Raw genomic sequence first — 11140 nt, 5'->3', positions numbered from 1 at the left:
TCGCGCACAGATCACTGGAGCGGCAGCGGTGCGCTCCGAAGCGCCGCTTCTGCCGAAAGACGCCGGCAAGCGGCACTTGCTTTCGGCCAGCTCCGGAGCTGCGTATTCTGCCTCTCTAGTCGCCTACATCTTAGCGAAAAGCTTTTCCGCTCCAGTCTCAAGGAGAAAGTGTACCAGCACTGCTCACTTAGCCCGACCTTGCAGGAAATAAGATTTGCTGCACATTCCAAGGACACTGCACTTTCCTGGGCAAGCTGCAAACCTGCTGGCAGATGGCGTGCTCTCTGCCCAATCTTGCCCAGTTCTTGGTACTAGCGGGCACGTGCAGCCTGGCGAAGGCAAGAAACCTGGGAGAGCTGTCACAGAGCAGAAGGGCAGCTGAGATGCTGAAAAGCAGCAAGCTGAACAGCCTGCCTCAGCTTCAGCAGTGTGTAATTGACTGAAGGCGAAAAACCAAGCAGCAGAGCAGCGGCTTCTGTGCGCACTGAAGGCAATTGAAGAATCAGCAGCTGCTCCTTGCCAAGCACAGGCAGCTGCCTAGGTTCTTGCTTCTTGACCAACTCACAGTTGCCCTTCTTTTCAGCAGCTGCCAACCGTGTTCTCTGCATCTCGGAGCCTCTGGGGAGCAAACAAGAATTTCCCAAGGTGGGATGCATGACGACTAGGTCAAAACCCAGGAAAGTTGTCCTGGAACACCTCCCATTGGCATGCCAAGAGTGAATTCAAGAGGCAGGAGAGCAGCAGCCACGTCCGCAGCTGTTCTGCGAGCTTCGCCACACAGCCTGCTTCTTCGCGGCTTCGTTCTTCGCCTCTTGCAAGCTACCGCGATCTCCGGCTGCCGGAGGACCAAGAACGCGGCTACTTCGCGCACAGATCACTGGAGCGGCAGCGGTGCGCTCCGAAGCGCCGCTTCTGCCGAAAGACGCCGGCAAGCGGCACTTGCTTTCGGCCAGCTCCGGAGCTGCGTATTCTGCCTCTCTAGTCGCCTACATCTTAGCGAAAAGCTTTTCGCTCAGTTTCAAGGAGAAAGTGTACCAGCACTGCTCACTTAGCCCGACCTTGCCAGGAAATAAGATTTGCTGCACATTCCAAGGACACTGCACTTCCTGGCCAAGCTGCAACCTGCTGGCAGATGGCCGTTGCTCTCTGCCCACTTCCTGCCCAGTTCTGGTACTAGCGGGCACGTTGACGCCTGGCGAAGGCAAGAAACCTGGAAGAGCTGTCACAGAGCAGAAGGGCAGCTGAGATGCTGAAAAGCAGCAAAGCTGAACAGCCTGCCTCAGCTTCAGCAGTGTGTTAATTGACTTGAAGGCGAAAAAACAAAGCAGCAGAGCAGCGGGCTTCTGTGCGCACTGAAGGCAATTGCAAGAATCCAGCAGCTGCTCCTTGCCAAGCACAGGCAGCTGCCTAGGTTCTTGCTTCTTGACCAACTCACAGTTGCCTTCTTTTCAGCAGCTGCCACCGTTTCTCTGCATCTGGAGCCTCTGGGGAGCAACAAGAATTTCCAGGTGGGATGCATGACGACTAGGTCAAAACCCAGGAAAGTTGTCCTGGAACACCTCCCATTGGCATGCCAAGAGTGAATTCAAGAGGCAGGAGAGAGCAGCAGCCACCGTCCCGCAGCTGTCTGCGAGCTTCGCACACAAGCCGCTTCTTCGCGGCTTCGTTCTTCGCCTCTTGCAAGCTACCGCGATCTCCGGCTGCCGGAGGACAAGAAGCGGCTACTTCGCGCACAGATCACTGGAGCGGCAGCGGTGCGCTCCGAAGCGCCGCTTCTGCCGAAAGACGCCGGCAAGCGGCACTTGCTTTCGGCCAGCTCCGGAGCTGCGTATTCTGCCTCTCTAGTCGCCTACATCTTAGCGAAAAGCTTTTCCGCTTCAGTTCTCAAGGAGAAAGTGTACCAGCACTGCTCACTTAGCCCGACCTTGCCAGGAAATAAGATTTTGCTGCACATTCCAAGGACACTGCACTTTCCTGGGCAAGCTGAACCTGCTGGCAGATGGCCGTGCTCTCTGCCCACTCTGCCCAGTTCTTGGTACTAGCGGGCACGTTGCAGCCTGGCGAAGGCAAGAAGCCTGGAGAGCTGTCACAGAGCAGAAGGGCAGCTGAGATGCTGAAAAGCAGCAAAGCTGAACAGCCTGCCTCAGCTTCAGCAGTGTGTAATTGACTGAAGGCGAAAAACCAAGCAGCAGAGCAGCGGGCTTCTGTGCGCACTGAAGGCAATTGCAAGAATCCAGCAGCTGCTCCTTGCCAAGCACAGGCAGCTGCCTAGGTTCTTGCTTCTTGACCAACTCACAGTTGCCCTTCTTTTCAGCAGCTGCCACCGTGTTCTCTGCATCTCGGAGCCTCTGGGGAGCAACAAGAATTTCCAAGGTGGGATGCATGACGACTAGTCAAACCCAGGAAAGTTGTCCTGGAACACCTCCCATTGGCATGCCAAGAGTGAATTCAAGAGGCAGGAGAGCAGCAGCCACCGTCCCGCAGCTGTCTGCGAGCTTCGCACACAAGCGGCTTCTTCGCGGCTTCGTTCTTCGCCTCTTGCAAGCTACCGCGATCTCCGGCTGCCGGAGGACAAGAAGCGGCTACTTCGCGCACAGATCACTGGAGCGGAGCGGCGCGGTGCGCTCCGAAGCGCCGCTTCTGCCGAAAGACGCCCGCAAGCGGCACTTGCTTTCGGCCAGCTCGGAGCTGCGTATTCTGCCTCTCTAGTCGCCTACATCTTAGCGAAAAGCTTTTCCGCTCAGTTCTCAAGGAGAAAGTGTACCAGCACTGCTGACTTAGCCCGACCTTGCCAGGAAATAAGATTTGCTGCACATTCCAAGGACACTGCACTTTCCTGGGCAAGCTGCAACCTGCTGGCAGATGGCCGTGCTCTCTGCCCACTCTCCTCCCAGTTCTTGGTACTAGCGGGCACGTTGCAGCCTGGCGAAGGCAAGAAACCTGGAGAGCTGTCACAGAGCAGAAGGGCAGCTGAGATGCTGAAAAGCAGCAAAGCTGAACAGCCTGCCTCAGCTTCAGCAGTGTGTAATTGACTGAAGGCGAAAAACCAAGCAGCAGAGCAGCGGGCTTCTGTGCGCACTGAAGGCAATTGCAAGAATCCAGCAGCTGCTCCTTGCCAAGCACAGGCAGCTGCCTAGGTTCTTGCTTCTTGACCAACTCACAGTTGCCCTTCTTTTCAGCAGCTGCCACCGTGTTCTCTGCATCTCGGAGCCTCTGGGGAGCAACAAGAATTTCCAAGGTGGGATGCATGACGACTAGGTCAAAACCCAGAAAGTTGTCCTGGAACACCTCCCATTGGCATGCCAAGAGTGAATTCAAGAGGCAGGAGAGCAGCAGCCACCGTCCCGCAGCTGTCTGCGAGCTTCGCACACAAGCCGGCTTCTTCGCGGCTTCGTTCTTCGCCTCTTGCAAGCTACCGCGATCTCCGGCTGCCGGAGGACAAGAAGCGGCTACTTCGCGCACAGATCACTGGAGCGGCAGCGGTGCGCTCCGAAGCGCCGCTTCTGCCGAAAGACGCCGGCAAGCGGCACTTGCTTTCGGCCAGCTCCGGAGCTGCGTATTCTGCCTCTCTAGTCGCCTACATCTTAGCGAAAAGCTTTTCCGCTTCAGTTCTCAAGGAGAAAGTGTACCAGCACTGCTGACTTAGCCCGACCTTGCCAGGAAATAAGATTTGCTGCACATTCCAAGGACACTGCACTTTCCTGGGCAAGCTGCAACCTGCTGGCAGATGGCCGTGCTCTCTGCCCACTCCTGCCCAGTTCTTGGTACTAGCGGGCACGTTGCAGCCTGGCGAAGGCAAGAAACCTGGAGAGCTGTCACAGAGCAGAAGGGCAGCTGAGATGCTGAAAAGCAGCAAAGCTGAACAGCCTGCCTCAGCTTCAGCAGTGTGTAATTGACTGAAGGCGAAAAACAAGCAGCAGAGCAGCGGGCTTCTGTGCGCACTGAAGGCAATTGCAAGAATCCAGCAGCTGCTCCTTGCCAAGCACAGGCAGCTGCCTAGGTTCTTGCTTCTTGACCAACTCACAGTTGCCCTTCTTTTCAGCAGCTGCCACCGTGTTCTCTGCATCTCGGAGCCTCTGGGGAGCAACAAGAATTTCCAAGGTGGGATGCATGACGACTAGGTCAAAACCCAGGAAAGTTGTCCTGGAACACCTCCCATTGGCATGCCAAGAGTGAATTCAAGAGGCAGGAGAGCAGCAGCCACCGTCCCGCAGCTGTCTGCGAGCTTCGCACACAAGCCGGCTTCTTCGCGGCTTCGTTCTTCGCCTCTTGCAAGCTACCGCGATCTCCGGCTGCCGGAGGACAAGAAGCGGCTACTTCGCGCACAGATCACTGGAGCGGCAGCGGTGCGCTCCGAAGCGCCGCTTCTGCCGAAAGACGCCGGCAAGCGGCACTTGCTTTCGGCCAGCTCCGGAGCTGCGTATTCTGCCTCTCTAGTCGCCTACATCTTAGCGAAAAGCTTTCCGCTCCAGTTCTCAAGGAGAAAGTGTACCAGCACTGCTCACTTAGCCCGACCTTGCCAGGAAATAAGATTTGCTGCACATTCCAAGGACACTGCACTTTCCTGGGCAAGCTGCAACCTGCTGGCAGATGGCCGTGCTCTCTGCCCACTCCTGCCCAGTTCTTGGTACTAGCGGGCACGTTGCAGCCTGGCGAAGGCAAGAACCTCGAGAGCTGTCACAGAGCAGAAGGGCAGCTGAGATGCTGAAAAGCAGCAAAGCTGAACAGCCTGCCTCAGCTTCAGCAGTGTGTAATTGACTGAAGGCGAAAAAACCAAGCAGCAGAGCAGCGGGCTTCTGTGCGCACTGAAGGCAATTGCAAGAATCCAGCAGCTGCTCCTTGCCAAGCACAGGCAGCTGCCTAGGTTCTTGCTTCTTGACCAACTCACAGTTGCCCTTCTTTTCAGCAGCTGCCACCGTGTTCTCTGCATCTCGGAGCCTCTGGGGAGCAACAAGAATTTCCAAGGTGGGATGCATGACGACTAGGTCAAAACCCGGAAAGTTGTCCTGGAACACCTCCCATTGGCATGCCAAGAGTGAATTCAAGAGGCAGGAGAGCAGCAGCCACCGTCCCGCAGCTGTCTGCGAGCTTCGCACACAAGCCGGCTTCTTCGCGGCTTCGTTCTTCGCCTCTTGCAAGCTACCGCGATCTCCGGCTGCCGGAGGACAAGAAGCGGCTACTTCGCGCACAGATCACTGGAGCGGCAGCGGTGCGCTCCGAAGCGCCGCTTCTGCCGAAAGACGCCGGCAAGCGGCACTTGCTTTCGGCCAGCTCCGGAGCTGCGTATTCTGCCTCTCTAGTCGCCTACATCTTAGCGAAAAGCTTTTCCGCTCCAGTTCTCAAGGAGAAAGTGTACCAGCACTGCTGACTTAGCCCGACCTTGCCAGGAAATAAGATTTGCTGCACATTCCAAGGACACTGCACTTTCCTGGGCAAGCTGCAACCTGCTGGCAGATGGCCGTGCTCTCTGCCCACTCCTGCCCAGTTCTTGGTACTAGCGGGCACGTTGCAGCCTGGCGAAGGCAAGAAACCTGGAGAGCTGTCACAGAGCAGAAGGGCAGCTGAGATGCTGAAAAGCAGCAAAGCTGAACAGCCTGCCTCAGCTTCAGCAGTGTGTAATTGACTGAAGGCGAAAAACCAAGCAGCAGAGCAGCGGGCTTCTGTGCGCACTGAAGGCAATTGCAAGAATCCAGCAGCTGCTCCTTGCCAAGCACAGGCAGCTGCCTAGGTTCTTGCTTCTTGACCAACTCACAGTTGCCCTTCTTTTCAGCAGCTGCCACCGTGTTCTCTGCATCTCGGAGCCTCTGGGGAGCAACAAGAATTTCCAAGGTGGGATGCATGACGACTAGGTCAAAACCCAGGAAAGTTGTCCTGGAACACCTCCCATTGGCATGCCAAGAGTGAATTCAAGAGGCAGGAGAGCAGCAGCCACCGTCCCGCAGCTGTCTGCGAGCTTCGCACACAAGCCGGCTTCTTCGCGGCTTCGTTCTTCGCCTCTTGCAAGCTACCGCGATCTCCGGCTGCCGGAGGACAAGAAGCGGCTACTTCGCGCACAGATCACTGGAGCGGCAGCAGCGGTGCGCTCCGAAGCGCCGCTTCTGCCGAAAGACGCCGGCAAGCGGCACTTGCTTTCGGCCAGCTCCGGAGCTGCGTATTCTGCCTCTCTAGTCGCCTACATCTTAGCGAAAAGCTTTTCCGCTTCAGTTCTCAAGGAGAAGTGTACCAGCACTGCTCACTTAGCCCGACCTTGCCAGGAAATAAGATTTGCTGCACATTCCAAGGACACTGCACTTTCCTGGGCAAGCTGCAACCTGCTGGCAGATGGCCGTGCTCTCTGCCCACTCCTGCCCAGTTCTTGGTACTAGCGGGCACGTTGCAGCCTGGCGAAGGCAAGAAACCTGGAGAGCTGTCACAGAGCAGAAGGGCAGCTGAGATGCTGAAAAGCAGCAAAGCTGAACAGCCTGCCTCAGCTTCAGCAGTGTGTAATTGACTGAAGGCGAAAAACCAAGCAGCAGAGCAGCGGGCTTCTGTGCGCACTGAAGGCAATTGCAAGAATCCAGCAGCTGCTCCTTGCCAAGCACAGGCAGCTGCCTAGGTTCTTGCTTCTTGACCAACTCACAGTTGCCCTTCTTTTCAGCAGCTGCCACCGTGTTCTCTGCATCTCGGAGCCTCTGGGGAGCAACAAGAATTTCCAAGGTGGGATGCATGACGACTAGGTCAAAACCCAGGAAAGTTGTCCTGGAACACCTCCCATTGGCATGCCAAGAGTGAATTCAAGAGGCAGGAGAGCAGCAGCCACCGTCCCGCAGCTGTCTGCGAGCTTCGCACACAAGCCGGCTTCTTCGCGGCTTCGTTCTTCGCCTCTTGCAAGCTACCGCGATCTCCGGCTGCCGGAGGACAAGAAGCGGCTACTTCGCGCACAGATCACTGGAGCGGCAGCGGTGCGCTCCGAAGCGCCGCTTCTGCCGAAAGACGCCGGCAAGCGGCACTTGCTTTCGGCCAGCTCCGGAGCTGCGTATTCTGCCTCTCTAGTCGCCTACATCTTAGCGAAAAGCTTTTCCGCTTCAGTTCTCAAGGAGAAAGTGTACCAGCACTGCTCACTTAGCCCGACCTTGCCAGGAAATAAGATTTGCTGCACATTCCAAGGACACTGCACTTTCCTGGGCAAGCTGCAACCTGCTGGCAGATGGCCGTGCTCTCTGCCCACTCCTGCCCAGTTCTTGGTACTAGCGGGCACGTTGCAGCCTGGCGAAGGCAAGAAGAACCTGGAGAGCTGTCACAGAGCAGAAGGGCAGCTGAGATGCTGAAAAGCAGCAAAGCTGAACAGCCTGCCTCAGCTTCAGCAGTGTGTAATTGACTGAAGGCGAAAAACCAAGCAGCAGAGCAGCGGGCTTCTGTGCGCACTGAAGGCAATTGCAAGAATCCAGCAGCTGCTCCTTGCCAAGCACAGGCAGCTGCCTAGGTTCTTGCTTCTTGACCAACTCACAGTTGCCCTTCTTTTCAGCAGCTGCCACCGTGTTCTCTGCATCTCGGAGCCTCTGGGGAGCAACAAGAATTTCCAAGGTGGGATGCATGACGACTAGGTCAAAACCCAGGAAAGTTGTCCTGGAACACCTCCCATTGGCATGCCAAGAGTGAATTCAAGAGGCAGGAGAGCAGCAGCCACCGTCCCGCAGCTGTCTGCGAGCTTCGCACACAAGCCGGCTTCTTCGCGGCTTCGTTCTTCGCCTCTTGCAAGCTACCGCGATCTCCGGCTGCCGGAGGACAAGAAGCGGCTACTTCGCGCACAGATCACTGGAGCGGCAGCGGTGCGCTCCGAAGCGCCGCTTCTGCCGAAAGACGCCGGCAAGCGGCACTTGCTTTCGGCCAGCTCCGGAGCTGCGTATTCTGCCTCTCTAGTCGCCTACATCTTAGCGAAAAGTTTTCCGCTTCAGTTCTCAAGGAGAAAGTGTACCAGCACTGCTCACTTAGCCCGACCTTGCCAGGAAATAAGATTTGCTGCACATTCCAAGGACACTGCACTTTCCTGGGCAAGCTGCAACCTGCTGGCAGATGGCCGTGCTCTCTGCCCACTCCTGCCCAGTTCTTGGTACTAGCGGGCACGTTGCAGCCTGGCGAAGGCAAGAAACCTGGAGAGCTGTCACAGAGCAGAAGGGCAGCTGAGATGCTGAAAAGCAGCAAAGCTGAACAGCCTGCCTCAGCTTCAGCAGTGTGTAATTGACTGAAGGCGAAAAACCAAGCAGCAGAGCAGCGGGCTTCTGTGCGCACTGAAGGCAATTGCAAGAATCCAGCAGCTGCTCCTTGCCAAGCACAGGCAGCTGCCTAGGTTCTTGCTTCTTGACCAACTCACAGTTGCCCTTCTTTTCAGCAGCTGCCACCGTGTTCTCTGCATCTCGGAGCCTCTGGGGAGCAACAAGAATTTCCAAGGTGGGATGCATGACGACTAGGTCAAAACCCAGGAAAGTTGTCCTGGAACACCTCCCATTGGCATGCCAAGAGTGAATTCAAGAGGCAGGAGAGCAGCAGCCACCGTCCCGCAGCTGTCTGCGAGCTTCGCACACAAGCCGGCTTCTTCGCGGCTTCGTTCTTCGCCTCTTGCAAGCTACCGCGATCTCCGGCTGCCGGAGGACAAGAAGCGGCTACTTCGCGCACAGATCACTGGAGCGGCAGCGGTGCGCTCCGAAGCGCCGCTTCTGCCGAAAGACGCCGGCAAGCGGCACTTGCTTTCGGCCAGCTCCGGAGCTGCGTATTCTGCCTCTCTAGTCGCCTACATCTTAGCGAAAAGCTTTTCCGCTCCAGTTCTCAAGGAGAAAGTGTACCAGCACTGCTGACTTAGCCCGACCTTGCCAGGAAATAAGATTTGCTGCACATTCCAAGGACACTGCACTTTCCTGGGCAAGCTGCAACCTGCTGGCAGATGGCCGTGCTCTCTGCCCACTCCTGCCCAGTTCTTGGTACTAGCGGGCACGTTGCAGCCTGGCGAAGGGAAGGAACCTCTGAAACGATACGCGGAATAAATAAATAGACTCCATAACCTGGGGTAGTTATGAAGTGGGTATGTATGTCAGCGCCTGGCACAAGTGAGATAGCTCTCCAAAACTTGTGCCCCGAGCCTCAGTCTGACCCACACTTTTATTCTTAAAGACGTTCTGCCGGAGCCTTCCCCCAGATTGGGGTGACTCCGGGTGGTGGTAAAGTCTCTCCTCCAACCCGTGCCTTCAAAGAAAGACTCAGTAGTCTTCAGTCATCTGGTCTCAAGGCAGTTTATTGCATGTTATCTCAAGGCACACAGACTCCCTGACATTGTCCCTGATTTCTTCTCCCTCTGCGTCTCTCTCTGCGTCTCTCTTCGTCTTCTTCTCTGTCTCCGTCTCTGTCCCTGTCTCTGTCCCTGTCTCCGTCTCTGTCCCTCGAGGGGCTGGTGCCATCTTTTCTATCACACATTACGTATTAGGTGTTTATAGTTTTTCCCCAATGCCTATTACCTATGTTGAACAGTGACTTTCTACTCTAAACCAATCTGTGAGTGCCAACACCACCAAGAACATGGGGAATAGGAAGAAGAAAGAAGGAGGACAGGGCACGCCCAAATCCCTCCATCTTAGAACCTCTGACCCCCATGTACAAAACTCAGACCCCTCTGTACAAGGCCTAAAACCCCCCTGTACAGCACTCAAAAATCCTACCTTTCACTTTGTGACTACTTCTATTATAATATCTAAACTTTTGTGATTTCTTGTTCTTCCTGCAAGGTTGGTAAATTGTTCCATGGGTCAGACTCAAGACCACAGGGGTTCCTGGCCGCCTGCCAGGGTCTCAGAGGCTTCTGCCCTGGGCCCGGAACATCCAAGAGTGTCTGAGGGACACCTTGGGTTCCGACAACGTTCCATATGTAATACACTGCACAACTTTTTCATGCGTATTCAACCCCTGGCCCCGCCTGTCCTCGCTTCTCATGCTAAGTAAGTCCACGCCCTTCTGGGCATGCGTGGTTTGCTGTGGTGGTCGTACGGGGGGTCTCTTGGTGGTCCTGAGGCTGAAGATTGTGGTCTTCCTCATGATTGAACTTTTGAACTTTCCTCTCTGCGCGTGCGCTTTTGATCCTTTGGTGCTTATCTGAGTAGGTCTGTCAGTCTTGATAGGCTTGGAGACAGAGGAGCTTCTTTATCTGGGTTCTTTGCTTCTTCTGGTATTGTTCTTTATGCAAGAAGCTTCCGAAATTTGCATTTTCCTATGCCCTTTGTACTAGGCAGAGGTTTCTTAAGTAAAAGGTTGAAAATTCAATGCATAACTCTACAAGCTAAATTAGAAATGCTTAATTCATTTTGTTAACCTAACTCTAAAAATCTCTGCTTCAGTCCCCCCTTTTCTTAAAATATAGTCAATTCTTTTACTACAGGGGTCTTGATTTAAATTCTGATCTACTATCATGACCGTCCTCTTTCAGTAAGATTCTATGAGTTCTAGAGAGTGATGTCAGACTGGCCATGTGTTTTAACATCCTCGAATTCTACATGAGTGTTAAAGTAGACATCATTAAACTTACAGTAACTAAAATTAATAGAATTATAATTGGGTGACAAAGTCTTCTAAACAGTGTATTTCACTAGTTATGACTTGTGTTTATTAGCTAGTGATTGGTGCTGGATACACCAAGTTGAGAGACTTAACATACAGGAGGTTAGTGACATGTCTTGGGTAGACATTCTCTTTCGCACCCCATATGGTTTTTCATAAAGCAATTCAAAGTGGTTTAGCTTTTCTTTAGTCTTGGGTTTGGTTCGGATCTGCAGTAGTGCTAATGGGAGGGATTGAGTCCATGACAAATTAGCTCTTGTCCCAATTGTACATTTGTTGTTTGATCAAATGATTCATTTTTTTTTACCTGACCACTTGATTGTGGGTTATATGGGGTGTGAAGTTTCTCAGTCTATGTTCAAGTATTGGCTAACTTGTTGCACGAATTTTACAATAAAATCTGGTCTCTATTTGAGGAGATTGTGGCCAGGACTCTAAAGCGTGGTATGTTTTCTTGTACCAATACCTTAGTTACTTCTTGAGCTTTAGAATCCTGATGGGGAATGCTTCTGGCCATCCTGAAAAGGTATCTGTTAGCACCAGTAAAAACTTATACCCCCCT

The sequence above is a fragment of the Vidua chalybeata genome, chromosome 8 (assembly GCF_026979565.1).
Source record: "Vidua chalybeata isolate OUT-0048 chromosome 8, bVidCha1 merged haplotype, whole genome shotgun sequence".
Classification (NCBI taxonomy): domain Eukaryota; kingdom Metazoa; phylum Chordata; class Aves; order Passeriformes; family Viduidae; genus Vidua; species Vidua chalybeata.
This window is presented reverse-complemented; position numbering follows the sequence as displayed.